This window comes from Elaeis guineensis, chromosome 4 (genome assembly GCF_000442705.2).
Source record: "Elaeis guineensis isolate ETL-2024a chromosome 4, EG11, whole genome shotgun sequence".
Lineage (NCBI taxonomy): Eukaryota > Viridiplantae > Streptophyta > Magnoliopsida > Arecales > Arecaceae > Elaeis > Elaeis guineensis.
Genome location: NC_025996.2, coordinates 109,131,248 through 109,141,952, shown reverse-complemented (window position 1 = coordinate 109,141,952; position 10,705 = coordinate 109,131,248). Strand labels below are relative to the sequence as shown.

The 10,705-nt window shown below is 37.8% G+C and overlaps 1 non-coding gene across 1 annotated transcript; it reads right to left on the bottom strand.

The window, feature by feature from the left end:
- Positions 1–4,729: 4,729 nt before the first annotated feature.
- Positions 4,730–4,835, bottom strand: LOC140857701 (small nucleolar RNA R71). The gene has a single exon (XR_012141193.1). It is a non-coding gene; the product is annotated as a small nucleolar RNA R71 (small nucleolar RNA).
- Positions 4,836–10,705: the final 5,870 nt, after the last annotated feature.

Here is a 10,705-nt window from a genome sequence, read left to right as displayed (position 1 = left end):
ACGGCCCTATCCACTACAGAGGCAAAGTACATCGAGCTGACAGAAGCAGCTAAGGAGGAAATTTGGCTGAAGGGTTTGTTGACGAAGATGGGCCTTACTCAGGAGGCCATTAGAGTGACTGTGACAGCCAGAGTGCACTTCTATTAGCATAGAACTTAGTCTATCATGCAAGGACAAAGCACATCGACATTCGATATCATCGGATCAGGGAGCTTGTGGAGGATGGCGAGGTGGAGCTGGTAAAGGTACACACCAAGGAAAACCCAGCTGATGCACTTACGAAGGTACTTCCACGGGACAGCTTTCAGAGATGTGTTGAGCTGATTCGGCTGATGGACAGAGTGGAGCTGGTTGAGGCCTTGGACACCAAGGTGGAGATTGTTGTGATCCAGGTGGTGTCCAAGGCCCAGGGACCAAGGCTAAGGCCAAGGTCCATCATTCATGAGGGCTTATGGAGGCTCTAGGGCTAGTTGGGCCCTAGGTTGAAAGGCTGTGGGCCTTTCGGGTTCTTGAGGTCTAGGTTAGTGGGCCTAAGGGACCAACTCTTTATGGGCCAGGTCTGGGCCTAGGAAGGTGAGATTAGGTCAGTCATGGGTGTACATGGGTTGGGTTAACCTAATCTCCCATAGAGTTGGTCAAGGAGTTTTGGGTTTGGGTCACTTGACCCGGTGTTTATATATACATGTACTTGTATAGGTTTGATTAAGCCAAAAATGACAACTCTTTCTCCCAAGTCTTCTCTCTCTTCTCCCTCTCTCTCCAGCTATCTTCACCCCCAGAGCAAGAAACCCTAGGGTTTCTTGCCGCCAGGTCCAGATAAGGAAAGAAGGGAGGCGCTAGCCCCTTCCCCTTGCAGCCACCAACCAGATTGCTCCCCTCCTCTCTTGCAGTCACCCAAACACCAGGTCCAAGACCTGGACTCTCTTAAGAAGAGGTTGGTACATGTCTCTATCAGATTTGGAGTTGATCTGAGATCGTTTGAGGCACGGGTGAGATCTCCATCAACAGATCTACAGGAAAGGCTGCAGCAGGACAGATCTGTGAGGTCTGTCTCCATCTACCTTCTTTTCTATCTTAAATACTCCGATTTAAGATCTACAAATTGAAAGACCTCGGTCCAGGCCTGATCTGATTGGGTACCAGATCTTGAATTTTTTAGAGGTGTTTTCAGAGGCATTCTTCATCTGGAACAAAAGGCTGACGAAGAAGACAGCAACCAGGCTGATTTCGTCAAGAGCCTTAGATCATGTCCAGAAGTCTCCAGATCTATTCGTTGCTGGTTCCACTACACCCAAGGTCCATGGGAGGAGCTAGGATCATGCTCCAATATAACCTAATTTGGTTGGGTTAAGAACCTAATTGGATGAAGATATGAACTCAAAATTCAAAGAGAACATCCCATGCACCTCCTTTCTCTACACCCATTTTTTTTCATGTGAGAAGTGCCTTTGCATGACTTTTTTTTATGCCTAGAAAATAATTTTTGCCCACATCTGATCTCTTTTTATTCTGGATGAGGTTGGTTTTTATTTGAGTTCAAAAAGGTTTGAACTTGAATGAGAAACTAGAGTCCAAAACTAGTTGGACTCTTTTCTTAATGCCGACCACCCCTTTCACACACAAATGGGTTTTGCATGATTTTTTTTATGCCATTCTGATGTTTGTCACCCACTCTATGAGTTCCTAAGATGAAGATAAAGTTTGGTTCAAGTTTGATTCAAATATGATTTGAATTGGTGATAAGGATCAACCAATGTTTGAACTTAAACCAAACTATCCAAATCTTATCCTTATCTTTCATGGGATGCCACCTTAAGAAGGGTTCATTTTTGTGTGACAAAAGAGAGAACTTTTTGGCATGAGAAACATTAGAGAGGGGGCATAAAAAATCAAAGAGGGGTCGGGCTTCCGTGCATGAGAAATCGAGGAGAAAATCTTCCTCTTGGGTATGAGGTCTTGGGTGGGTTCTAGGGTTTTTCATCTCTAGATTTTTGTGTGAGAAAAATTCAAGAGGGTCTTGATCTAATTTTCCACACCACCACCTCCTTGTAAAGCTCTGTCTTTTGATCCAAAGATATTTAGGTGATTCAAAGGATGGAGTCTTCTTCAACCATTTAGAGCCTTCTGTGTGAGCTAGCACTCTCGAGAGGGACGATCTGTTCAGAGCTTCGAGTGGACTACCTATAGAGGCCGGACAATCTGTACAGTTGCTCGACATTAGGAAGAACCTCATACTATACTTATCAGTAGTGGCGATCATCTACTATGATAAGGTAATGAGTTCTTGATAAACACCTAACTTAAGTCATTTAAAGCAGAAAATTATATTTAATTTATTTTATTTATTAAAAATTTGATGCTTCTTTTTATGTTTTACAGGAAAAGTGATCGTTGATACAAAGAGTCCGATTCATAGATAAAAAAGACTCAAGTTTGAAGAAAATTAGACTTAAAATAAAATTAAAATAAAAAAAGATGCATACGGTATTATAAAAAATGAAGGTACTATGTAAGGAATCTAAAAAGGATATTGGCGTCATTTTAAAGAAACAAAAGTTTCTTTTTGGTAATCAAAAAGAAACAAAAGCTTCCTGGGCGTGCGGGCGAGCGCATGAGCGCATGGGCCGCGAGTGGGCGCGGGCGCAGGTGCGGCATCACGAGCGGGCGTGCGCAGACGCGGCATCACGGGGGTGCGGGTGCGGGCGCGCGGCAGGCGGACGCGAACGAACAGATGCTCATTAAAGAAAAAAATTAATATTTAGAAATATTTTAAGAGGAAAGATTTATATTTTCTTTATCTGTTTGTGATTTTTTAGTCCTTAGCATTTTTTTTAGTCCCACATCAGAAAATCATGTAAAACTCCTCCCTCCTAACACCTATAAAAAACTTTTGTACATCCATTGGAAGGGGGAGCCCAAAAATTCTTCTAGAGCCTTGCATAGAGGGATAGAAAGGGACTACTTCATGAGCATCTAGGCTAGCATCTGGGAGTGGAGAAGAAATTTTGTAACGACACAGAGATGGTTTATTGTTCTAAACTTTCTTGTATTTCTTTATATGCAATAATGCTTATGCTTTTTATTTAAATCATCATGAGTTCTTTATTTGCTCTCTTTCATATGCTTTTATTTATGCTTTCTTGTTAGATTAATATTAGGAACAACTTTTACTTTTCGGAGATGCACCGTGATCTACGGGTACGGGGCTGCCGAGGAAAGAAGAGTTGTTTACCTAGTACTTTTTGAAGACACGCCGTGATCTATGGGTACGGGGTGTGCCGAAGAAAGATAGGTATTTTTTCTAAGGTTAATCGCATCTAAAAAAGAGATACAACTCTGCTAGTGCAAAATTAATTCAAAACTCCCGAGCTCTTTATTTTCTAATTACATCAATTTTAAAATAATTTATTTTCTAAATCAAAATAACGCTTCTTTCTTTTATTTTGTAATCTCAACTTAGCCCAAGGTCCCTAAGGATACGATCTCGACTCATCCTACCTACGTAGTGAGTAGAGTTATTTTTGATGCTATCAATGACTACGCATCAAATTTTGGCACCGTTACCGAGGATCTTGGCACGGTTGAATTAAAATACCGTAACCTCAAATATAAAAATTTTTAAATTGATTGGACACCTTGTTTCTTTGCATCTCATCTCCATAATTAATCTTAAGGGCAATAACCCATTAATCAGATAAGGTAGGGATTTGATCACCCTTCCTTGGCCCAAAAATCATAACCTTCATTCTGTATTAAACCAAGCCTTAATTTTAAAATTAACTAGATGTCAGCCCTAGAAATTTCGAGCTCAATAGGATAAGAATGCTCTAGAGTTGAACCGAGTATGGATTGGTTAATTGCTCAGTGTCTAGGCAAGTGGTTAAAGAAAGTGATTTTTAATTGGTTCCGTTGACTGACCTGGCCAACTCAGTTGGTGTCTAAGGAAAGCAACGAGCAGGGAACCTCCCACATCTTACACTTACCTGGCCGAGTCAGTTAGTCAGTCTTGAGCTTGGAGTGCTCAAAGGCGGTCTTGAAGTTAGGAGCTGTCTAGATCTAAGTTAACCTTAGGATAGAGAGTCCACTGTGTGCTAACTTGATTGTAATTAAAATCTAACTACAACTAATTCTTCTATTAGTTTTAGGACTTCTTAGGATCTCTTCTTTAGAACTCTTTTCTCTCTTCTCTTCTCCTCTTAATAAAAAAAAAAAAAATCCTAACAGACTAGGATAGTCCTACATAGACCTTTTAGTTGCATGTTAGGTCGACGATCACTAAAACCCGACTTGCAACCATTAGACGAAGAATTAGAAAAGACTCTTAGGACTATCCGAGTTAGAAACATGACTGCACCTGGTGAGGCTAATCCTCCACGCTCATTGAGAGAATATTTCACTCCATCCTCGTATACCTACTCTCCATGCATTCAAGCACCTGCAGTAGAAGCTACCCAATATGAGATTAAGTCTAGCATTATTCAAATGTTGCCATCATTCTATGGACTTAGTAATGAGGACCCATACAAACACTTAGATGAATTTTTGAAATTTATTCCACAGTAAAAATTCAAAACTTCTCAGATGATGCCCTTAGGTTGAAACTGTTCCCTTTCTCACTTAAGGACAAAGCCAAACATTGGTTAAACTCCTTAGACTCTATAACCATTTCAACTTGGGATCATCTTCAAAGAGAATTTCTCAAGAAATACTTTCAATTGAAAAATAAATCAAATTAGAAAAGCTATCACTAGTTTTTCCCAATTGGAGGGTGAACTTTTTCATGAGACATGGGAAAGGTTAAGGGACCTCATTCGCAAATGTCCACACCATGCTGTCCCTAAATGGCAACTTTATCAGTATTTTTATGATGGTCTATCAAAAAAATACCGACAAATGGTTGATGCATCATGTGATGGGACATTCATGCTAAAGAGTGAGGATGAAGCCTGGCAGCTCTTTGAAACACTTAGTGAGAATTTTCTACATCATATGTCTGTCACTTCTAGAGAACAACCCATGCTTCAACAAAAAAGAAGTGAAATTTATCAGATTGGAAACATCATGGATATCCACAGTAAGGTAGATGAACTATCTCAAAAATTAGATCGTCTTCTAAATACTGGACAATCTCTGATTCCACCTAACCCAATCCAAGAAGTTTGTGCATTGTGTGCAAGTTCGAACCATTTTGTTAGTGAATGCCCAGCCGCACCTCAATTTTCTGAGTTTGTGCACGAGCAGGTTTAGCAAGCTCAAGTCCAACAAGCTCGCAGATCAGGAAACGATCCATATTCGAACACTTATAACCCCGACTGGAGAAACCATCCAAATTTCTCCTGGAGACCACAACCAGTGGTTGGTCCTGCCACACCTCGACCTCAATATCAGGACCCAACATATAGGCATGGACCATACCATCAATTTCAAAATATTCCTCAACCATCTACTACTGGTCATAGTTCAGCTTTTGAGGAAAAAGTTTTGAAAGTACTAGAATGATTAGAAGTCAACACTCAGACCCTTAACTCTCACACGCAATCAATAGCAAAGCTAGAAACCAAGATAGGTCAGCTAGCAATAGCTTTCAGTAGGAGGGAAGAGCCCAAATTACCTAGTCAGCCTATTAATAACTCAAAAGGTCAGTACATGGCTGAAAGCTCCATTGGTCTTGAAACTTTTTTCGAACATGCCAAATCGATCATGACCCTTAGAAGTGGAAAAATCTTAAATCAACCTGAAGTAATCCAACAACAAGAGCAACCAATTCCAGCTATAATAGAAAAGAAGAAATCTGAAGAGAGGAAAGAACCTGTTAACCCAGCACCTGCAACGGAATCATCTTACTTGCCTAAAGCCCCATTTTGGATGCCCTAAAAGCCCCTATTCCTGCAGATAAGAAGGGAGGAAAACTCGATGAGATGTTGGAATTGTTTAAGCAAGTCCAAATTAATCTTCCCCTTCTAGATGCAATCAAATAGGTCCCTGCTTATGCTAAATTTTTGAAGGATTTGTGCATCCAAAAATATAAATCTAGATCACAAATCCCAAAGAAAGTACACCTCACTGAACAGGCTAGTTCTGTCTTCCAGCATGCCACTCCTCCAAAGCTTAAGGACCCAGGAGCCCCCATCATTTCCTGTGTTATAGAAAATTATCACATTGAAAAAGCTCTTCTGGACTTAGGGGCAAGTGTGAATCTTTTACCTAGTTCAGTGTCTGAACTTTTTGGATTCGGAGAACTGAAACCCACATCAGTCACATTGCAATTAGCCGACAGATCAATTAAGGAACCATGTGGAATGCTTAAGGATGTCTTGGTCAAGGTAGATGAGTTTTACTTTCCAGTTAATTTTTTGGTTCTCGACATGGAATTAAGTGACAACCCAAGACAAATTTTCATTATCTTAGGACGACCCTTTCTAGCTACAGCAAATGCATGCATTAATTGTAGGACAGGAGTCATGGATGTATCGTTTGGAAATAAGAAACTGAGATTGAATATGTTTGGTGCTTCCCAAGGACCATCAACGGATAGTTGCTTTGAAGTAGATACACTAAAAGACATTATAGAAGATGCAACACCCACAATTCTAGCACCAGACCCCTTAGATACTTGCTTGGCTCACTTTGGAGTGTATGACTTTGAGAGATATATGAAAGAAGTTAACACCTTGTTGGATACACCACATGATAAAATCACTCCTCCATGGACAATCAAGTATGAGTCATTGCCCACCTTTTGTTGGTTTTATTGCATATGACGTCTGGCTGAAGACGTTAAACTTAGCATTTTTGGGAGGCAACCCAAATTTTTTTTTATTTTATTTTAATTGATCTTCATTTTTTTAAAGAATAAAGGACCGCTCTGTATGGAAGAGTCTATCAATAAACTTGACGTCTGGCTGAAGACGTAAAACTTAGCGCTTGTTGGGAGGCAACCCAACAATTTCATATTTTTTTTACTTTACCGTAGCTGCAGAAATTTAGAACAAGAGCTTATTAATCAATGAAGCTATCTTCAACTTTCGAAGCAAAATTATCCCAGGTGCACTCTCTCCTTTTATTTTCTTTGCTTTCCTACTCTATTGAGGATAATGTAGATTAAGTTGGGGGGGAAGGAAATTAATCAAATCTTTGAGTATGGTCAGAAATAATTAGTTTTGTGTATCCAAATTTTATTTTGATTAAGAGTCAATTAGGCATCCTAATCAATGAATGATTAATGGTCAAGAGAATTTTAGAGATACTGAGGAATAAATTATTAAGAAAACCTAATGAATGGTAGGGTTTGGACTAGACCAAATTTTAGGAGTGATTCTACAACCCTCTTCTTACTGATCTCAATAAAGAATCTGCTTCATGAGAGATTGGGTGGAAAGATCGAGGTATGCAAAAATTTTTCTTAAAATATACTTTTTATTTAAAAAAAAAATATTGGTTTCCTACTGAGTAATTGGGCTCCTTCACCTAAGTAAGTGTTGTGGTTCGCATAAAAAGGTGGGCAATGTTAAAAAAATAGTGGATAATAAGGGGACTAATTTGCAAGAAGATAATAAACCCCTCTAACATTAAGTTAGAAGATTTAAAGAGTAAAGTGGGGAGTTGGTGAAAGAAAAGCTCTTGAAATTTTTTTAGTTAATACTCAGCCACTAATTGGGTCAAATTGATAATCCAATGAAGTATCTCTTTCATGGTCTGATCAGGTATCATCTACCTTTTGGGATGCCTAACCTAACTTTTTATTCAAGATTGAGTCGGTACACAATGCTGATATATCTATTTTACTCGAGGACGAGCAAAATTCAAGTTGGGGGGTGTGATAAACACTTAATTTAAGTCATTTAAAGTAAAAAATTATATTTAATTTATTTTATTTATTAAGAATTTGATACTTTTTTTATATTTTACAGGAAAAGTGATCGTCGATACAAAGAGTTCGATTCGTAGATCAAAAAGACTCAAATTTGAAGAAAATTAGACTTAAAATAAAATTAAAATAAAAGAAGGATGCATACGTATTATAGAAAATAAAGATACTATGCAAGAAATCTAAAAAGGATATTAGCATCATTTTAAAGAAATAAAAGTTTCTTTTTGGTAATCAAAAAGAAACAAAAGCTTCCTGGGTGCACGGGCGAGCGCGTGAGTGCGTGGGCGTGGAGTGGGTGCGGGGCAGGTGCGGTATCACAAGCGGGCATGCGCAGATGTGACATCGCGGGGGTGCGGGTGCGGGCACGCGACTGGTGGACGCGAACGAACAGATGCTCATTAAAGAAAAAAAATTAATATTTGGAAATATTTTAAGAGGAAAGATTTGTATTTTCTTTATCTGTTTGTGATCTTTTAGTCCTTAGCATTTTTTTTAGTCCCACATCGAAAAATCATGTAAAACTCCTCCCTCCTAACACCTATAAAAAGGCTTTTATACTTCCATTAGAAGGAGAGAGCCCAGAAATTTTTTTAGAGCCTTGCATAGAGGGATAGAAAGGGATTACTTCATGAGCAGCTAGGCTAACAGTCTCGGGAGTGGAGAAAAAATTTTGTAATGACACAGAGATGGTTTATTGTTCTAAACTTTCTTGTATTTCTTTATATGCAATAAAGATTATGCTTTTTATTTAAATCATCATGAGTTCTTTATTTGCTTCTTTCATAAGCTTTTATTTATGCTTTCTTGTTAGATTAATATTAGGAACAACTTTTACTTTTCGGAGATGCGTCGTGATCTACGGGTATGGGGCATGCCAAGGAAAGAAGAGTTGTTTACCTAGTACTTTTCAGAGACATGGCGTGATCTACGGGTACGAGATGTGTCAAAGAATGATAGGTATTTTTTCTAAGGTTAATCGCATCTAAAAAAGAGATATAACTCTGCTAGTGCAAAATTAATTCAAAACTCCCGAGCTCTTTATTTTCTAATTACATCAATTTTAAAATAATTTATTTTCTAAATCAAAACAATGATTCTTTCTTTTATTTTGTAATCTCAACTTAGCCTAAGGTCCCTGAGGATACGATCTCCACTCATCCTACCTACATAGTGAGTAGAGTTATTTTTGGTGCCGTCAACGACTACGCATCAGTTCTGAACTCATCTGATCAGATCTAACAGCTAGATCTAATTCAGAGCATCGATATGATAGGTGTAGTATTTTCTTTCATATCAAATTATTTTTGTGTAAATATTTCATATCATAGATCCTTAGAAAGATAGTTTAGATTAGATCTAAAGTATGTGTAGGAGATTAAATTATTTAATCTATAATTTTTGTTATAAAATTTTAAAAATGCAAGCTTTGAACTTCCTATTTTTTCTTCAAATGGTATCAGAGCTTTGTTGCTCTTGACATGAATATTTTACATATAATCTGATTTTAATTATTTAGATTAAATCTAAGTAATTAATTTAGAATCTGAGTAGTGTAATAATCAAATTAGATAGATCCTCATAGCTGTCCGATCATAGGAGAAAGTAGGGCTTTACAGCCCTTTCCTTCCATTCGATGGGGTTCTCCTATGGCATGTAGGGGTGCTGTGTGGTCTTTTTCATAAAGATGAACAATGAAAAGAGTTGAAATTTTTTTTATTTTAGATCTAATATAATGTATGTTAGATCTAAAATTAAAGTTTATATATTTGTATGATATTTTATGAAAATATTTTATAAAACTTGAAACTATTTTCAAACAACGAACCCCAACCCATGTTATTCCAAAACTTAATTATGAATTAAGTGACCTAGATTTGAGAATCAAAGATCTAAAGTATTAATTTCATAATTCATAGATTTATGGGTTATCTCGAGTCAAGTCCATTTAATTGGGTTAGACTTAGGGTTACAAATCATTGATAATGGACTATGTTAGTAATTGATCAAATCTAATTAATAGTTAATTCTAATTGGATCAATTCTTCTCTTGACCAATTCTTAATATTTATAATTGGTCAAGTTCATGTCTTTAATTAGACTAAGATAGACTTTGATCGTAGCTCCATGATCGGACCCAAATCTATAAGTGGATCAAATTGAAATTGACTAACCAGTTGGTGTCTAAGGTAAGTTTCGTAGTCTTGACCGGTTGTCATTAATTGGGAGCTACTTACATAGATTAAGTCTATAACGAGCTAATGGCATATCCCTCCCATCGATCTCACTTACCTAGCCAACATGGTGAATCATATTTTGATTAGATCACTTAATGATTGAGGTTGACCCATGCTAACTAGAAAATCAGTATGACTGATTTAGGTGCCCCTAATTCAACTTGTCTAAAGTCCTCTTCATGACTTGATGAAGTCAGTGGGAGGATTTATGATTAGTTGGCTGGACTAGTTTATGCCTAGTCTTCTTTGATCTGACTTGGTAAAGTCAGTGGGAGGATTAAGACTAACTAGTCAAGTCTTTCTTATCTTTCATTCCATCTAATTAAATCTTCTAAAATTATTAGATCCCTAAAAATAAAATGGTTATGGTGATAACTAGATCATAGCCTCACATTAAGTTGGATGATAATGGGTCCAACAATTTGGATGATCACTGAAGGGCCCCATGCCTAGTGCTAATCTGGCTGTCAAAATTATCATTCATAGTATGTTGATTTAGTTATCTTTCTGGTGATGGTCAGGTTGGTCGAGCCATACTCGGGCTGATCATTCATTTATTATGTTATGATCCAGGTGGTGTGTCCAAGGCCAGGGGACCAAG